Raw genomic sequence first — 20,664 nt, forward strand, 5'->3', positions numbered from 1 at the left:
TGTCAACCAAACACTTTTGACAATAAAATATTTACTGATTGCTTTATTCTTTGTATTTGCAAAAATATTACAGTTCCTGCATTAGTTTCTGTCCAGTTTTTGTATCATTGTCCAGTGTGTACTGTGTGAACCATAATGTTTGTTTGTTTCAGCAGCTGTAATATCTACTTGTAAGTTAAGCCTGATGTCTGACAAGAAACCATTGTGCATTTTAGTTTTAATGGTAACTAGCTATTGATATAGTAATGAGTTAAATAAGTTAATAACTTTGTTTAGAATATAGGTTTCAATAGCTAATTTACTGACACTAGTGTTTGTTCTGATTTACACAAATACAAAAACTGATTCATGATAAAAATCAACCATTAGCTGCAAGAAAAATGGTACTTAAACCAACTTGCTTTGTAAGGCAGTTTCTTGTGTAAAGATTTTAATTCATAACGGAGTTGTTTCCAACTGCACCCCCCCCCCCTTACCCAACCCAATCCATCAGAGGCTAATCCGCAACCGCCATCTATTTTAATTGTTCTGTTTAAAATACTTTATCCAACTGAACTGTTGACATGTACTATATTCAAAAAATGCTTAACAAGTTTCAGAGCCTCTTATTCAGAGCCAAGATAAGCAAACCTTTAAATTTCTGGAATTGAGTTTTTTTAATATTTCAACTTAAATTATATTTAATGACTTTGGAATTCTAATCTGCCAGTATTGTAGTTAATAGTGAAATACCATCTAAAAAGAGTCGTTTAATACAGGTATGTAATTAAAGTGCAGTAATGTTCCTCACATTTTGGGTCCTGTTTTACGTGGATGAAATTAAGGCACAATTTATATTCCCTATATAATTTATCGAGATCTGATTCAATAGACTCAATGAATACTTACTTTAACAGGTGGTTGAGCAAGATTCATTAATAACCTGTCTTGTGTTTTTAAAATGTACAGGTGTTATGAAATCCTTGTAGATTTGCTCCATGGTACATTCTAAAGAACACAGTTTATTTTTAATGACCTAGGAGGTGCCAGTGTTGGACTAAAGTGTACAAAGTTAAAAATCCCACAACACCATATTACAGTCCATCAAGTTTATTGGGAGCACTAGCTTTCGGAGCGCTGCTCCTTCGTTAGATGGTCGTTGTGACAGTCTGAAGGAGCAGCGCTCTGAAAGCTAGTGCTTCTAAATAAACCTGTCAGACTATAACTTGGTGTTATCATTTTTAACTATATTTTTAAAGATTAATTTCCAGAACATATGTGCTGCTGGCAAAGCAACTTTCTTATGTTCATCCCTAGTTGCTCTGAGGAAGTGGTACTGGACTACTACCTCGAATTTTGCAGTTGTTATGATGGTTAGCCCCTTGAGAGATTAAGTAAATTGTGGAATCAAACATTGTAATCTTAGTCTAGTGGACAGTTTTCAGATTAGTATGTGATGGAGATTTTAAGGAAGCAGTTTGCACAAGAGGAGTCATTGCAATTGTGTCGGGTCATTGTCTAACATGAAAATTTCACAGCTCATCTTACCTGAAGAGGACCTTGCATACTGGTAGAAAAAGATGCATTTTGTCGAGCCGTTTCATCTTGTGCACACCAGGAAAATTCCCAAAAAAGCCAATGTAAAAGTAAAGCACTTGTACTATGTGTGAGTAGAGTGCTGGCTGGTTGGCAAATGCATTATGGTAAATGCATGAATACAATGGAGAATACTGTAGTTTGATTGACTTGGCAGTTAACTATTAACCTGCCTGGATTATAATTTGAAGACTCCGTTGTCAATCATTTAACCTGTGCATCCTCCACAGTAACACTTCTACCAATCAGTGTCTAATTACCAACCAATCAGCACTCTACTTTCATATAACATAACGTTTTATTTTTACAGCAGTAATTCTTGTTCTGGTGGGCAAGCTTCAACAAAGGTGTTACCTCTCAGCAATACTAAAGAGCATCTTTGTTAACTTGTGACTTTTCTTTCTCTGGTATATGGTGAATGCTGGTAAGTATCTCTGGATATAATTGTTGTTCAAGAATGGCTCCAGACTACTTGGTGTGCATTCACTGTATACCTGCATATTTGTTATGGGGAAGGGAGCAGAAACCAGTGCTCTTGCTTGTTGTAACAAGTTGATTTTTTTTTTCCCAGTGAACAGGCCCAGAAAAGTTGGGGCTAGGCCAGTAGTAATTCTGAGGTTCTTTGCCTTCAAACCAGGATAACTACATGTGAGAACTTGGCCAAATTCCCTTCTGACTGCAAGCTTTCTGATCACTATTGCCTGAGATTGGATAGAATTTGTGAAGTCATTTGTTCTTTAATTTGTGATCTCTCTGGTGTTGAAGAGCGAGTTTGCTTCTACAGCTATCTTCAGTTAATCTTCACTACCTAGAGTTGAAGAAGGTGTTTGTACCTGACATCCTGAAAGGTTCTACCCATTAGATGTAAAGAACTGTTTCTCAGGAGTTTCTAAGGAATCCTCCAGTGTTTTTGTATCACTGTCCAGTGTGTACTGTTGTGTGAACCATAATGTTTGTTTGTTTCAGCAGCTGTAATATCTACTTGTAAGTTAAGCCTGATGTCTGACAAGAAACCATTGTGCATTTCAGTTTTAATGTAACTAGCTATTAAGTAATCGGTAGTGAGTCTATTTCATTTTCATTGACCATATTTTATACCAAAAACAAGATTTGATCATCTTTTCCCACATAATATCGAACAATGGCTGAGACGAATATACATCATGGCAGTGAAACAATCCAGTGTTTCTGAGCCGCACCTTTTCCAATATAGTGAACAGCAGTGAGGAATTGCCAATTATAAACTTAGCAGCCAGAGTATACTACTCCATCCTCTAATTGTTTTTGGCTCCCAATTCCTAAAGAAGACCTTATGGTTGAAATGTTAACTGTCCTGCTCCTTGGATGCTGCCTGGCTGGCTGCGCTTTTCCAGCACCACACTCTTCCACTCTGATCTCCAGCATTTGCAGACCTCACTTTATCCTTTGGCTCCCAATCTCAGGTACTGCTCCTAGCTATTTATTTTTAAAAAGTGATATCGAATGTAGTCAGGATATATAATCCTGCCCCCCAAAAAACCAACAAATATGGATGCTGGAAATTTGAAAAAAATTGCTGGAGAAACTCAGGTCTGGTAGTATCTGCGGAGAGAAAATAGTCAATCTTTCAGGTCCAGTGACCCTCCTTCAGAACTATATTCATCTAGATACTGCCAGACCTGTTGAGTTTCTGCAGCAATTTGTTTTTGTTACACATCTGAAACGTTGACATTGATTCCCGAGACTCCACTTTTACTTCCCAAATGTAACCAGTACCTTCAAAGTAAGCATTTGTTTTAAGGTTCAAAATACCATGCTATAAATGCTGTGTCATTTGCTAATGTCTTTGATTTATAGATTTTTTTTTGTAATTAAGGGTATCATGGGATTTGGAACAAAGCTGGTTAAATGGAGTTGAGGTATAGATCAGTCATGATTTAACTAAATGACTGAACAGACTTAAAAAGCCTAATCCTGTCTGTGTTGCTTCAGTTTAATTAGTGTTGTTTCTCTGTTCCTACGTAAGCTGACTGCTCACTCAGTAATGTATCTTCTCCACCCCATAGTTCTAAACTGTGTCTCCATGTTTTGAAATTATTTCAATTTCCATTACAGAACAATACAGGAAACAAAAAAGCTTTGTTTTAAACTTGTATTTGTTGTAGGTTTTAAATCTTCTGGAGTCCAAACAGTAACTTCTCATCTAACACTCCTATTTTAAGTCTGATGGTATCCACTAAACACAACAGTTGTCATCTCTGCAAATAAAACTAGTTTATTCCTGTTTTGTAGTTGTAAGATTATTGTGGTCATAATGATCTCTCAAGAAGCTAGTTATGACGGTAATGTAAAGGAAGTGATATGGTACTATTTTAAATTAGTGGCCATTCACTTCAGGAGTATATCTGCTTCCTCATTCCAGAAATACAGGTGGTAAAAATCGGCTGTTGACAGCAACTCCCTAAACATGTTTTAAATGTGGTAGTGAGCTTTGATCTTTCATTGGGAAAGAATCACATTTCGGCAAACCTTTAAAGGCATTCAGTGGGTTTGCATAATTTATATCAGCAAGCAACTCTTACAATCTCTTCACTGCCAGTATTGAATTGTTTTTAATTTGCTGACCCAAAATGTCAGCTTATCTGTAAGAAAGGACAGAACAGTGAAAGGTATTGTTTCATCCCTTGAACATTGTCCAATTGCTTAACACTGTAAAAGACATGGAAAAATTCCAGTGTTCGCTTGACTGGTCTTCCACTTTCCATTTACCTAAGTCCATCTAAGACTGCCCATAAACTATGTTGCAACAAGTCCATTCAGCCATCGTATTTATGTTCACAACCCTATATTGATTCGTGACCCTGCAATTTCAAAAGCACTTATGCTGGTTTTCAAATTCTCCACAGCCTTAATCTTCTCCTTGCTGTCTTCCAACTCCAGAACCCCCTCCCTTCTCTGCATTCCATCCTAGTTGCTTGCACATCCCTGTTGACATTGACAGTTTTGCTTTTGACTACTTGCACTTTAAACTTCTGGATTAAGTTCATGTGGCTCTGTCTAATTTTGATGCTTTAATGTAGAAACATTTTTGTCTGCTTTATTATAGTAAAGTTGCTGTATCAATGCACATTATTCATGAGTCTATTTCTTTTGCCTTAACCTCTGCCTTTCAGTCAATGGAAATGTCACTGGAGTTACAAAAACTTAACAGATTTTGAAATATTGGAAATGCATAACTTTTGTGGCCTGTATTATCACAAAGGTTATTGTACTGTTGTGCCCATTTCACAGTATTTGATAATGAATGTAACCCGTCTTTCCAGCATGAAGTTAGAGCCCACCTTATTGTAAAGGTCGAAGATGAAGAAGTGAGTCAACATATTTTGCCATTTTAAGCATTACAATGCTATCTTAAAATCTAGAGAAGAGAGAAGCATAAACATTTGGATGTTTATATTAGAGAGGGAAGACCCATTAGTCGAGTGTTTTTTTTAATTCATTCATAGGATGTGGCTGTCACTGACTAGGCCAGCATTCATTGGCCATCCCTAATTGCCCAGACCGCAGTTGAGTGTCGTTGCTGTGTGTCTGGAGTTAGATGTAGACCAGATCAGGTGAGGATGGCAGATTTCCTTCTCTGAAGTTCATTAGTCAGTCAGATGTTTTTTTCTGACAATTGACGATGGTTTCATGATCATCTATAGATTCTTAATTCCTGATATTTTTAAACTGGTCTCAAATTCCACCATCTGCTATTGTTAATTTGAACCCAGGTCCTTGGAATGTCTGGATTAATAGTCCATGATAATACCATGAGGCCAATGTTTCCCTTTAATGTCAACTTGTGAGAATCCAATACAACCCTTGCTATTTCCCCACTGCTTTCACATACATCAGCCTAGACAAAAGAGCCAGAAATAGGACATTTAACCCATGAGAGCATGGCTGATCTGATCCTCAACAATACGTTCCAAATTTTTCTCCCATACCCCTTCAAAATCTGTCTTTCTCAGCTTCTGCAGCCCTCTGTGATAAAGAATTCCATAGATTCACACCCGTCAGAGAAGAAATTGCTCCTCATATCTTATAATTGATCAACTCTTTACTCAGATCATGCCCTATCCTTCTAGATTCTTGTGAAAGGTGAAACAACCTTTCTACACTGCCCTGTCAAGTCCTCTAAGAATCTTATGTTTCAATAACTTCACATCTTATTCTTCAAATTCTGAAGGTATAGGCCCAATCTACTCTCTTTCCCCTCATAAATCAGTCACTGCATAGCCAGGATAAGCCGAGGTGAGACTCCTCTGGGCAGGAGTCTCTAATGCCAGTAATCTTTTGTTAGATCAGGATCCCTAAAGTTGTTCACAGTATTCTAGCTGTAGTCTGACTAGTGCGTATATAGTTTTGGCAAAACCTCCCATTTTTCTAGTCTATTCCTTTTGAAATAAAGGCAACATTCCCTTTGTCTTCCACATTACCTGCTGAATTTAGATGCTAGCTTTTTGCAATTAATGGATAAGCTCTTCCAAATCCCTCTGTAGATTTCTGCAATATTTCTCCATTTAAATAACATTCATCTCTACTTTTCTTGCCAAAGTGCATGGCTTCACATTTCCCTATGTTATATTCCATCTGGCAAGTTTTTGCCCACTCACTTAACCTGTCATTATCTCTCTGCAGACTGATGGTCATCCTCACCATTCGCCTTCTCATCTACTTTCAAGTCCACCATTGTGTGTTTTAAGAAGGAGCTAGATACAGCTGTCTTGGCTAAAAGGATGTAAGGTTGTGGAGGGAAGATGGGATTAAGGTATTGAGCTCTATGATCAGCCATGATCATATTGAATGGTGAAACAGGCTAGAGGGGTTGAATTGCTCTTGCTCTTCTGTTTCTGTGTAGCAAATATCAGTCCACTATTTAAGAAGGGAGGGAGAGAAAACTGAGAACTATAGATGTCTGCCTTACATCAGCAGTATGGAAAATGTTGGAATCTGTTAAGAACACAAATAGAAACATAGTTGATAATGGTCTGAGCATAGCATGGATTTATGAATGGGAAATCATTTGACAACAGGTTCTTTTTGAAAATGTTACTAACAATATCAATAAAGGATGGCAGATGGATCTAGTACATACAGATTTTCAGAAGACAATTGTTAATTACTTCCTATCTCATGGCCTTTATTCCAAGCGGCTGTTTAGAAAAGTTAATGTAGTGGCATGGATTGTTTATTGGCTAACAGACAGAAACTAGAGAAGGAATAAATGGGCCATTCTCATATTAGCAGACTGATTACTTGAGAACCACCAGGATCAATACTTGGATAATGGGGAAACCGAGCAAAGGCTATAACAACAGATGAATGGGCACTGCACAACAATCAACAGACAGGAGTGTTCCCTCCCAGTTGGGGAGCACTTCAGTGGTCCAGGACATTCAGCCTCAGATCTTCGGGTCACCATCCTCCAAGGTGGACTTCAGGACAGGCAGCAGAGGAAAGTGGCCGAGCGGAGGAAAGTGGCCGGGCTGATAGCTAAGTTCGGTACCCATAGGGAAGGCCTCAACCGGGACCTTGGGTTCATGTCACATTATAGGTGATCACCATTGCACTACACACACACACACAGATATTCCTATACACACACACACTCTCACATAAACACGGACACAGGTACACACCGCGCACACAGACACCCCCACACATGCGCCCCCTCACAGACTTAAGACACTCTGCACTCACCACACACAGACACACTTTCTCTCACACACACAGACAAAGACCCACATGCACACATATATTTTGTGTGGTGAATTTGTACTTGCAGAGTTACATTGCACTTTGCTCAAAAGCTGCATACATTCATGAATTTATGTAAAACTCTGTTATCTCACTTTTTAGATTAGAATCAATCTAAACATCAGGTCATAGACAGAGAACAGAGGAGGCTAACACCTTCAACATATTGTCTAGCTATCACCATTGTTAACGGCTAATCCGAGAATGCAACTTTTAAAAAAAAAAAGGTTTTGTGATTTACACATGAAAGAAGTGAAACTATCACTGTATTCTAACAGATGAAAGGATTAACAGACAATCAATTTTTCAATGTATAATTTCAGTTACATCACACTGCAAATTTTTGCTATAAATTCTGTGTTACGATCGAGCCCTCCACAATCACTTGATGAAGGAGCGTCGCTCCGAAAGCTAGTGTGCTTCCAATTAAACCTGTTGGACTATAACCTGGTGTTGTGTGATTTTTAACTTTGTACACCCCAGTCCAACACCGGCATCTCCAAATCATGGATAATGACTGTTTATAAAATTTATCAATATATATCGATAATCTGGGGTTGGGGACCAAATGTCAAATTTCTCAGATAAAGATTATTTCTTTTTATTCAGAAGGTCCTCAACTTTTGGGATTCTCTACCACCAGAGTGCTGTGGGAAAAAAAACACAGGCTTTGAGAATGTTTATGGTAGAGATTGATAGATTTCTGATTACCAATGGTTTACAGGGCCATGGGAATGGATTGTTTGATTAACTATGATTATTAAATTGGAATGTAGGCTTGACAAGCTGATTGTACTCCTGTTCGAATGTTCCTCATCTATCCACCAAAAAGCTATCAGTGAAATTACAGAGACTGTTACAGACTCATCAAATGATTAGTGCAAATAGGTCAATAAAAATTTCTTTGACCATTCATGTTGTCTCTAAAATGACATACTTACCTTTGCTGCATTGCATCTGTATCTCAAACAAGGAAAGGGATTAAGTTTCTGACAGCCAATGATGGTATTGAACAAAGATTTAGTATCTAGAGCTTGTGATGGTGCTGAATCTGAATGTATTATAAAGATTATGCATTGATTATCACAAGGTCAACAGGGTAGCAAAGGTGGATTCCTATCCAATTACTTTACTAAATGTTTGGACACGCCATTTGATCCCAAAAATAAATTGTTAACAGGATATTGGCAAGTTTCATTGACTAACAGAGCCAAAGAACTAGCTTTTGTACCATTAGGTGGACCCCAGTATTGATGGAAGAGTACTAATAATGGGAATGAAAGTGTACCAGCAACTTTACAACAATTAACGAACAAAATTTAATGAAGAATTGTTTATACAGAAGACTTGGTTGTGTTCAGCCAGAAGTTGAAAGAACATTTGTGCTATCTGAATGAACTATTTAATTGGTTACAAAGAGCAATTCTTGATATATATCTAGCAAAAAATGAATTTGCCCAAGCAAAATTGACTTATTTCAACCATACTCTGGGGTTAGGTCAATAGTATCTAAGGAAGTAAACATATCTTGGATTTTCTTGTCTCTAACACAAAATGAAAAACTCTAATATACTACTGAAATAATATACTAAGGAATCACAAATATGTTCAACACTGTGCAATCATCAGCAAACATCCCCACTTCTGACCATATGGTAGAGTAAAGGATTTCAAACACAACTTTGAAGTTTACTTATTTAAGAATTCTGAAGAGATTGCTTTTTGTACAGACCATTATCTGTCAGGTTTTTGTTTCGGAGAGTTTGCATGTCAAAAATTTAAAACTGTTTCTTGGAGTTTAATTTCAGGCAAAAGCCCTTCATCAGAATGCTTGTATAGTATTTGATTATTGTTCAAGTCAGTGTACATTTAATGTAAATATATAATTACTGTTTACCACAGCGATAATGTTAAAAACTTCATAGATTATGATAGAATCCCTACAGTGTGGAAACGGACCATTTGGCCCAACAAGTCAACACTGACCCTCAGAGTATCCTCCCCTATCCATTTCCCTACCCTATTATTCTACATTTCCCTAGACTAATGCACCTAGTCTACACATCCCTGAATACAATGGACAATTTAGCATGGCCAATTCACCTAACCTGCACACTATTGGACAGTGGGAGGAAACCCACACAGACCCTGGGAGAATGTGCAAAAATCCACACTGACAGTCACCCGAGGCTAGAATTGAACCTGGGTCCCTGGAGTTATGAGACAGCAGTGCTAACCACTGAGCCAACATGCTGCTGCTTGATAGAAAAATGAAGATTAAGGAGTCCTTTTTCATTTTCCTTTGGGAGAAGGTATGATGAAAGATACTTAGTACTACAATTTTTTATATTTGGATTTCAAAAATGGAAGCAAATGGCTGTGAATCAGTTTGGAATATTGTCATAATTATCAGTTCGATTAAAAAATGTCAATGCAGTTGAGTGCACAGGAGGACGTCTATGTTCCTAATTAATGAAGTTCTTATATTATTAGGTTTATGATATAAACACTAGTTTTGCCCTTGACATCTGAAAAAAATGTAAGTTTTGGTTCAGGAGGACTAATACTTTCTTTCAGAACAGAAGTTTTTTTCTCAGCAGGAGAACCAGATACTTTCAGATCAGCTTCTGAGGAGTTTCTAAGCCAGGAGGGCTTGGTTAGAAATCATCAAACCATTAGAACAGGAAAGCCTTTGGCCTTCAGAATTGTGCAAGGTTCAATCCAAAAGAGAAATTGAAAAACATCAGTTAATATCTGAAAAGTGTGTTCAGTACTTCCATTATGGTGATCAAAATTGTTCAATCTATTGTTATGGCCCAGCCAGACCCCTCAAAACATTTCCAGAAGGTAGCCCAAACCCTAACTTTGCTCGTTGTTTTAGCAGGTGTAAGTGGATATTCCAGGAGTGACACAGCTAGCCCAACCACTAAGTATTTTAACAAAACAGAATTTATTTGCAAGATTACTAAATGAACCACAAACAAACAATACAGAATATAGAATAACTTAACTATTTAAAAATCTAATCGATTCTATCTCCACTTAATGATGTTCCAAATACTGGCAATTCCATAAACATGCCCCTTGGCAAAAAACGTAAAATTTAACACAGGTCCTTATGGGAGAGGTGTCAGAGAGAGACAGGATCAGCATGTAACTGCTTCTTTGACCAACAGTGTCAAAAACACTGCTTGTTAAAACCAAACCAAAACAAGTCAGAGAAAAGCTGAGATGGGAGAACTGGGCACTCCCCTTTCATTGTACAAGTGTTTTTTTTTGAAACTTAAAAGCTTCTCCCAAATCCAGACATGTCAGAACAATTTGTTTATAACCCCTCTTTTAAAAAAAAACAAGGATAGAATAACCTTGTCAAAGGCATAACATTGTCTCACACTGTTCTAATTAAGATATTAATACCCTGTCTATTTTTGGGCACCTAAAACTGCCTGTTTTGATCTTTTTTGAGCTGAGGGACCTGTTTCAATCCCATGTGACTTTCTCTTTCTCTGATTTTGAATTTTGGCCTCAACAATATATTCTATAATTTCATCGTTATTTCTTTTCTTGCATTATTGTAATCCATCTTTTTTTAAAAAAATCAATGTATTTATTTGTTCATGGACTGTGGACATCACTGGCTAAGCAAACATTTATTTCCCATCCCTAATTGCTCAGAAGGCAGTTAATAAAGGACATTTAATGAAGCAGATGTAAATTTGCTACAATGCTTATTTGGACACCATTTAGACCAGCTCTCTCTATTAAACTCAAATTTCACCATCTCAATGGATTTGATCCCTTTTCCCCACCACATGGCTCTATGTTCCTGGTATCCTAGTTCAGAGATATTACCATTATACCACTGCCTCTCCTGTAGTTCCTTCATCTGTATTTGAATTTACTTGCCTTTATCTCGGTGTAAGAAGGAACTAAGGTCAATTGTAGGGGTATATCACCTTTTATAGCCACTTTAAAACAGATTAAGAATGGAACTGGGATGGTATTATTTTGTATGGCTGCACTAAATGAAATCACCTGAGCCCTTTTGGAAATGTTTATATTTTTAAGCTCAAACAAATAACTTTTTGGAGCATAGAAATAAGTAGTTTCAAAAGATCTAGTACTACAATCATAAATTAATACTGAATTTATAAATGCTATTTAAAAATGAGATAATAGTCTCTTGCAAAAACAAGAATATTTAATGAAATGTTTTAAGTTGCCTAAAACAGCTTCAGATTTGATCATTTTTAAAGTGCTATCTTAAATTAATAAGGAGTTTCCAATTCAAAAATCTATTGCATTACCACTCCACACTTTGGCAGTGTTGAATTCAAAAATCACATTCTCACAAACAAATGACACCTAAATGTATCATTTTTGACCTTTAGAAATATATACAGCCTTTTGTCTGACCTTTTGCTCAGCTGAAAATGTAAACAGAAGTATCTTATTACATTTGGAATTTTATGTAGTAACAAAATTGTATTGAGTGAAGTTATGAATTATAGCCATGATTCGGAAAGCATAGTCATTTTGATAAAATATAAATACTTGATAGTTTGAGGGATTGTCTATTTAAAGTTCTCCAGTTACTTATGTGTCTTACTAAGTACAGGAGGGAATTGCTTTGTTGGAAAATTAGTCGCTATGATTAGTCACGGGTGGTACAGTGGCTATGTGGTTAGCACTGCTACCTCACAGCACCCAGACCCCAGATTCAATTCTCGTCTCAGTGACTGTTCGTTTGGAGTTTGCAGATTCTCTCCATATCTCTGTGGGTTTCTGCTGGTGCTCTGATTTCCTCTCAGTCTAAAGATATGCAGGCTGCATGGATTGGCCATGTGGGAATAGGAGAAAGTGAGGTCTGCAGATGCTGGAGATCAGAGCTGAAAATGTGTTGCTGGAAAAGCGCAGCAGGTCAGGCAGCATCCAGGGAACAGGAGAATCGACGTTTCGGGCATAAGCCCTTCTTCAGGAATGAGGAAAGTTTGTCCAGCAGGCTAAGATAAAAGGTAGGGAGGAGGGACTTTGGGGAGGGGCCTCCTCCCTACCTTTTATCTTAGCCTGCTGGACAAACTTTCCTCATTCCTGAAGAAGGGCTTATGCCCGAAACGTCGATTCTCCTGTTCCCTGGATGCTGCCTGACCTGCTGCGCTTTTCCAGCAACACATTTTCAGCATGTGGGAATAAGGTAGGGGTCTGTGTGGGATACTCTTCAGAGGCGCAGTCTTGATGTAATGTGTCATAATGGCCTTTTTTCCACGTTGTAGGGATTCTAAGATTTTGACTCAACTACAAGTGTGTGACCTTGCTATGGATAAAGTTTGTGCAACTGCTGTCTATTATAAATTTAAAATATCTGGTGTGTTGCTTATTGTGGAATTGCAATCACTTGACTTTTGTTCAATTAGATTTAACCAACTTAATATTAACTTTCAAATAAAAATAAATAACACTAAATTCTCTAAAATATATAGGCAAGACCATCAACCACACAATCTATGGAACTGGTTTCAAGATAGTCACCTAATGCTGGTGTTCAGGTATATATTACAAATGTTCTTGATCTTTTTAAAGTATTAGCTAAAGCTTGTAATGAAATTGTTCTATTGTAACCTCTCTGGGTGTGTTACTGTCTAGACTACACATTTAGATTTGGGAAACTTATTTGGAGTAAATCAATTTTTAAAATGTTGGGTGTTATGTCATGTAAAATATTCTTCAAATGGTGTGTAGACATTAGTCCATGCTCATGCATTATGTAGTTTTGCCATAGCTCATTATTAAAACTAATTGGTTTAGGATTTTTGCATTGTGTCCTGCCTGGAAGTGCGAAAACGATTTTAAATAAACCTCTAGTTTAAAATAAAGTAGTAATATTTTGTAATTAACTAGTAATTAACTTAATTTTTCATTCATTGTCACAATGCCACACTTTTGTAGTCTCTCAATTTCATGATTAAAATAGAAAAGAGATTTATTGGATTAGCAGGTGCTGACATGCTTTGATTTTTTTTAAAAAACAAGGAAGAGCAGAGCAATTTAAATGTCAATTTAAACAAATCATCAAAAATGAGTACATAATAAAAGAAAATCAGAAAAGGTTATTCAAATGTTCACTTTTGTCTTAAGAGGACTGGAATGCAAAGGGAAAGAAGAGATGTTTTAGTTCTACAGAGACTTGTCCAGATTCCATCTGGAGTATTGCATCGTTCGAAGTTTGTGACTTTGAACCTTAAAAGCCTTGAAATGGGTGAGTGTGATTTGATCAGAATAATACCTGGGGTAAAAGGGTTAAATTTTATCAGTCTGTATAAATTTGGCTTCCATTCACTTTAGCTGAGAAGGTCGACAGGTGAGTTGATCCTGAACTTTAACATCATTCAGGATGTGGTGGATTATAATTGAATGAACTATTAATCTTAAATGGAAAATCCAGAAGGCCATATAACAGGAACATTTGGTCCATCGAGTCTGCTCTGCCATTCAGTAATGGCTCATATGTTTCTCATCCCCATTCTCCTGCCTTCTCCCTGTAACCCTGGATCCCCTTACTAATTAAGAACCTATCTATCTCTGTCTTAAATACTCATGGTCTCCACAGTCTTCTGTGACAATGAGTTCCACTGATTTACCACCTTCTGGCTGAAGGAATTCCACCTCATCTCAGTTCTGAATGGTCATCCCTTCACTTGAGGCTGTGCCTTTGGGTTCTTGTCTCCCCTACTAGAGGAAACATCACCTTAACATGCACTCTATCCAGGTCTTGGTACTCTGTAAGTTTCAATCAGACCTCTCCTGTCATCCTTCTAAACCCCATCGAGTACAGACCCAGGGTCATCAACCACTCCTCATGTGATAAGCCTTTCATTGTCAGGATCTTTCTTGTAAACCCCCTCTGGACCTCTTCTAACTCCAGAACCTCCTTCCTTAGACACTGAGCCCGACACTACACACAATATGCAGTCTAACCATCTCACTAAACAAAAAGAAGAGAAAGACTCAAGATCAGAAATTGCTGGAAAAACTCAGGTCTGGCAGCATCTGTGAAGAGAAAGCTGAACCTTCTGTTCTGGAGAAAGGTCACTGGACTCAAAACAATAACTTTATTTTCTCGCCTCAGATGCTGTCAGACCTGCTGAGTTTTTCCAGTAATTTCTGATTCTACTTTTGATTTCCAGCAAAAGAATTTTGGTTTATTAAGCAGGCCTGACTCTGGGATTGGACTTGTCCAATGTTACTGTCAGCTTGGATCAAAGCAGGATCACCACGTACAAATATTACCAACTCATTGGAACCATTCAAAATCAGTGTATATAGTTCAAACTGACAGCTGAGAGAGTCCTGCATTTTGACAGATGTGATTTTTCCCTTTAACATGCAATTGCTTCCTTCATCACAGAGAGATCACCCTCAGCCAACACCAAACAGATAGACAATAATAAAATGAATAATCAGTTAACTATGCCCAATTTAACTAGTATAATTGCAAAATACCCTTAAATGCATGTAATTAAACCAAGTTAAATTAAATGCATTGTATGTAAAGTCCTTTGGACTGAATCTTAAACAAACTCATTCTCTCCAAAATGGTACAGCTTCAACTGTCAGTTTCATCTTGGCCTCATTATTACAATTCTATAGGGTGATTTGACTACTGTTGTTGCTGGAAAGCATAAGTCATTGAAGACCTAGGCAGATTGTACAAATTAACTACAATATTACTTGTCTTATTTGGCCTTTTTCTGCATTTATTTTTATGCAATTCTCCCCTTTAACTCTTGCTGTCAACCATGGCTGATCTGTGTATTAAAATCACTTACTCCACTTTGGTCTATATCCTTGGACACATACCTCACAAAAATCTATTGCAGCATTGTTGATATGTTTGCAGTTCACACATTTTGCTGGAAATCAGAAATTGTGGAAAAACTCAGCAGGTCTGACAGCATCTGGGGGCGAAAAAGTAAAGTTATCATTTTAAGTCCAGAACAAAAGTTCAGCTTTCTCTTCACAGCTGCTGCCAGACCTGTTTAAAAAAATCTAAAATCAATGTCCCCCCATTAGCAAAATTAAAATATAGTATAAACTTCCTTTACAATGCACACTTATTTTCTCTCTCTCAAAATCTTTAGATGTTCGTTCATGACCCAATAACCAGGCAGTCATCAAAGTGAAGAATCCAAACATCTCTCTTTGACATTCACTAAGTGTACCATTCACTCTGTACCCCCTCATCAACATTCTGTGGGTTCCCATTGACCTGAGCCAGCCATATACATACTGTGGCTAAAAGAGTTCAGAGGCCAGGAATCCTCCAGGGAGTAACTCATCTCGTCTCCTGATCTACAAGGTACAAGATACAAGTGTGATGGAATAATCTGGACTCGTCTCTGACAACACTCAAGAAGCTTGAACACCATCCAGAACAAAGCACCATGCTTGATTGGCACTGCATTCACCATCTTTGACATTCCCTTCCTTCACCATTGATACACAGGAACACTATCATTCACCAAGGCTCTTTCAATGGCACCTTCTAAACTGATGACCTCCACTATCTGGGAGGACAAGGGCGGCAGATAAATAGGAGTAAGTTCCCCTCTAAGCCATTCAGTATTCATCATTCAAACTTTATCACCGTTCTTCACTGTTGGGTGTTTCTACACAATGTGGATTGCAGTGACAATTAGAAACAGTTGGTAAATGCTGACATTGCCAGCAACATTCATATCGTTTTTAAAAAATCCCTCCCGGAATGTTTCTTTCCCCTCCCTTTCTTCTTTTAAGATGCTCTATGTCTAGCTCTTTGACCAAACTTGTCTTCATTTGCATTAATCTCTCCTCATATGGCTGATTATTAAATTTTACTCTGTAGTACCACTGTAAAGAAGGGCTGAAGAAGGACTTATGCCCGAAACGTCGATTCTCCTGTTCCCTGGATGCTGCCTGACCCGCTTCTCCAGCAACACATTTTCAGCTCTGATCTCCAGCATCTGCAGACCTCACTTTCTCCTACCACTGTAAAGCACCATCTGACATTTTGTGACAATAGAACGCTACATAAATACAAGCTGTATTTTGTAATGTTTAAATCCCATTCTGTGTGGAGTTAGCCAAATCCATAGAAGAGCCAATACTGAATCTGTGAAACCAAGGCTAGAAAGTGCCAACCGTCCAGGCTTTCTTCACTAGACGGTTATTCAATGAATCCTGCTGGCAAATATTAGATAGCCATATAGGGAGAAACCACAAGTGAATGGACAAACAAAACGTCAGTGTCTCTCTATTGGTAATGTTGCCAAACCCTGCCGACTTGATCGTCAAGTGAAAGGAAATGGTTTGTGGTAGTCACTGCCAAAGAGGTTAAAACTTTGCATTAAACGAAAACAGAAAATGCTGGAACTACTCAACATGTCCGACAGCATCTGTGGAGAAACAAATGGAGTTAATGTTTAGATCTGTGACTTGTCACAACACTTTTCTCTTTTTACTCCAGATTTCCATCATCTGCAGTTTTTTGCTTCTGTTTTGCCTGGGTGCAGGAGGTAAAGAGTCCCTGTAGCAATGTATACAAAGGGACTACTATTTATAAAGCAGAGATGGCCAGAGATTCTATCCTCGAGTTCATAGAGGAACATTTTTGCAATGGTTGAGAATGGTACATTGAGTTCTGACAACTGGTTTTATAGTTATTCCAAAGAATGGTTTCCAAATATACAGCAAAGGCACATCATAATTTTGTATAAGTTTGGAACACTTTGTGAAATTTGGATGAGCCTTTTACTCTCCTGGCCTACACAGTCAAATGGCCTGTTTCCATTCACCATATTGCCTCATACATGAAGAATGCTGCTGGGAGTGCCCCAAGGGCTGATGGTATATTTAACATGCACCATAATTTACAGGAAGATAGGAAAATGAAGGAGCAAGGATGAAGTGTTAACATTCACTTTTTTTGACTTCAACTTCGTAATGGTCAGATTTGTAACTCTTTCAATTTGAGAACCATTGCCAATTTTGTGTACAATATTTGTGTTTACTATTTGGTTTCAAATAATGCAGTTTACAACGTAATACTGTGAACTATGAATACCAATGAAAAATAGATTTTTTTGATAAGAAAATATTTACAAGACTGAATTTAACAATCCAGTAATTGAATAAAGACTCTGCCATGAAAAGACTGCTAAATTGTCAAACAGTGATGGTCTTGCATTGCTTGGCCTTTAAGCATTGCAGGATTCACTGCTAAACTAAACAATTTCCTGTAATAGTGCCAATTAATATATAGGTTAAGATATTGTGTTACAAGCCGTATTGATGTGTGTATCATTCTTATATAAAATTTTTATTTCTATTCGTATAGTGTTACCTTAGGACAAAGTGTTTTGAATGCTGTTGCACCTTTATAACACAGGGAAGAATGTGTTCAAAACAGCTGCTGTAAAAACATAGGGATGCTTCAGATCAAAAAAAGGCAGTTGTAAACAATTTGGTTCATATGCAGTAAATAGAGTGTGAGGAGTAAGCGATAGGTGGAGATAGAGCCCAAAGAGAGAAGAGCAATTGGACGGACAATGGAGTGGATAGCAATCTGGCTCGGAGGGTGAATAAGTTATTAATGGGGACAGATAGTAGCTAACAATGGGTGGTGTGTAATAACAGACTGTGGTATGTGGTAATAAGACCTGTTCATGGGTGTTGAGGTAAGGACATGGGAGAGCTCAAACCCTGAAGTTACTGAACTTGAAGTTGAGTTTGGAGGCCTGCAGGGTCCCCAAGTGGAAAATAAGGTGCTGTTCTTTCAGCTTGCGCTGCGTGTCGCTGAGACAGATATTGGCCAGGGAACAGGGTGGTGTGTTAAAGTGGCAGACAACTGGAAGCTCAGGATCATTTGTGTGAACAAAACACAAGTATTCTCTGAAGCATTTCACCCAGTCTATGCTTTGTTTCCCCAGTGTAGAGGAGAACATATTGTGAGCAGCGAATGCTGTAGACAAAGTTGTGTGAAATGCAGGTAAAGTGCTGTTTCACCTGGAAGGTATGTTTGGGCCCTTGGACAGTGAGGAGGTAAATGGGGCAGGTGTTATACATTCTACAATTGCAATAGAAGATGCCATGAAGCTGTCTGGGTGATGTTGGGAGTAAGGGAAGAGTGGACCAGGGTATCCCAGAGAGAATGGTCCCTGCGGAAGGCTGACAAGGGGAGGGGAGGGGAGGGGAGGTTGATGGTGGGTGGGGACGGTTCAGGCCTTTGCTCCAGGAAGAAGCAGAGAGCCTGAGACCATCCTGGTGAGGGATGGGTGTGTAAAGGGATTGCGTGCCCACAGCAAAAAGGAGGCGACTGGAGCCCGCAAACTGGAAATTCTGAAACTAGAATAAAGTGTCAGAGGAATAGCAGATGTGACTGGGCAGGGACTAGACCAGTTTCCTCATTTTCCCCTCCCCCCACCTTGCCTCAGTTCCAACCTTCCAGCTCAGCACTGTCCTCATGACCTGTCCTACCTGTCAATCTCCCTTCCCACCTATCCCCTCCACCCCCCTCTCTGACCTATCACCGCCATCCCCACCCCCATCCATCCATTGTACTCTTTGCTACCTTCTCCCCAGCCACCCCTCCATTTATCCCTCCACCCTGGAGGCCTCCTGCCTCTGTTCCTGATGAAGAGCTTTTGTCCAAAATGTCGATTTTCCTGCTCCTCAGATGCTGCTTGATCTGCTATGCTTTTCCAGCACCACTCTGATCTAAACCCTTTGTCTCAAGTGTGTACTGCTAAAAAATATACTGCTACTTATACTAGTCCCACTTTCCCACATTAGGCCCATAGCCTTGAATGTTATGACACTTCACATGCTCATTGAAGTACTTTTTAAAGGTTGTGAGGTTACCCACTCTCCTACCACACTCTGGGTGAAAGGTTTTCCCTCAAATATCTCTCTCAACTTCCTGATTTTTATTTAAAATTATTCCTCCTTGTTATTGACCCTTCAATAAGTGGAACAGATGCTTTCTATTCACCCTGTCTATGCCCCTCATAATTTCGCTCTTACTCTTGTTCTCTCTCTCTCCAAAGTGCTCACGAGAATCCTAAAGTGCAGTGACCAGATAACCACCTTATTTTTGTGATCTGTACCTGCACACATAAAGCCCAGGGTTCTGTATGCTTCTTTAACCATGTTCTCAGCTTGTTCTGACAGCTTCAATAATGTCTGTATAATGTCCTAGTATAAATACTTCCCTATTTCTCCCTTTTTTTAGCTTTAACAAAGGGTCAGTTAGACTCGAAACGTCAGCTCTTTTCTCTCCTTACAAATGTTGCCAGACCTGCTGAGATTTTTCAGCATTTTCTCTTTTTTGTTTTCAGATTCCAGCATCCTCAGTAATTTGGTTTTATTCAGTAATGTCTGCCTGGTTAGGCCCAGGTTTCTCTATCTGAATTTGAATTTTTCCTTATTTTACTCCTCTTTGTTCTTTTCTTACCAAAATGTATCATTTCACCCTTCCCTATATTAAATGTAATCCTTCAGAAGGTTTTCATGTGAGCACATACAACATTGTTTAATGCTCTTTAAAACAAATGTTCAAATTCAGCAAGAGGAAATATTCATCAGGATTGCAGAATGGATTGCAAGTTATCCTGCCAATGTTCGACTGGCTGTAAAACCGTAGCAAGTGGAAGATTCAGCCATTTTGTTCTGAGAATCTACATCATTCACTGTCCCAATATCAAATGCTACATTTCAAATTGAGTCAACATTTAACTGTGCCTGCACATTGCTCTTTGTGTAGGTTCAGCTTTTATGGCAGTATAATTGCCAATTAGCTAACCCTAGTCTACAGAGGAGGACTCATGGCTAAGTGTTAATGGCTTTCTGTCCATTTTTGTTTTAATCTGACAAAAAACAACAAGAGAGCCTAACGATGAGAGAACTGAGGAGTGTAAGAAATAGATAGCATGGTGATTATTAATAACTAACTAACTATTAATAGGAATTCCAGTGTTTCAGTGTGGAATAAAAGGATGATACTGAAAGAATGGTTGGTAGCCCAGCTGATGGGAGAACATTGGCTTCCTACCCTGACTCATCTGAATAGTTGAAAAATGTGTTGCTGGAAAAGCGCAGCAGGTCAGGCAGCATCCAAGGAGCAGGAGAATCGACGTTTCGGGCATAAGCCCTTCTTCAGGAATGAGGAAAGTGTGTCCAGCAGGCTAAGATAAAAGGTAGGGAGGAGGGACTTGGGGGAGGGGCATTGGAATTGCGATAGGTGGAGGGAGGTCAAGGTGAGGGTGATAGGCCGGA

This window comes from Chiloscyllium plagiosum, chromosome 1, assembly GCF_004010195.1.
Source record: "Chiloscyllium plagiosum isolate BGI_BamShark_2017 chromosome 1, ASM401019v2, whole genome shotgun sequence".
NCBI lineage: Eukaryota > Metazoa > Chordata > Chondrichthyes > Orectolobiformes > Hemiscylliidae > Chiloscyllium > Chiloscyllium plagiosum.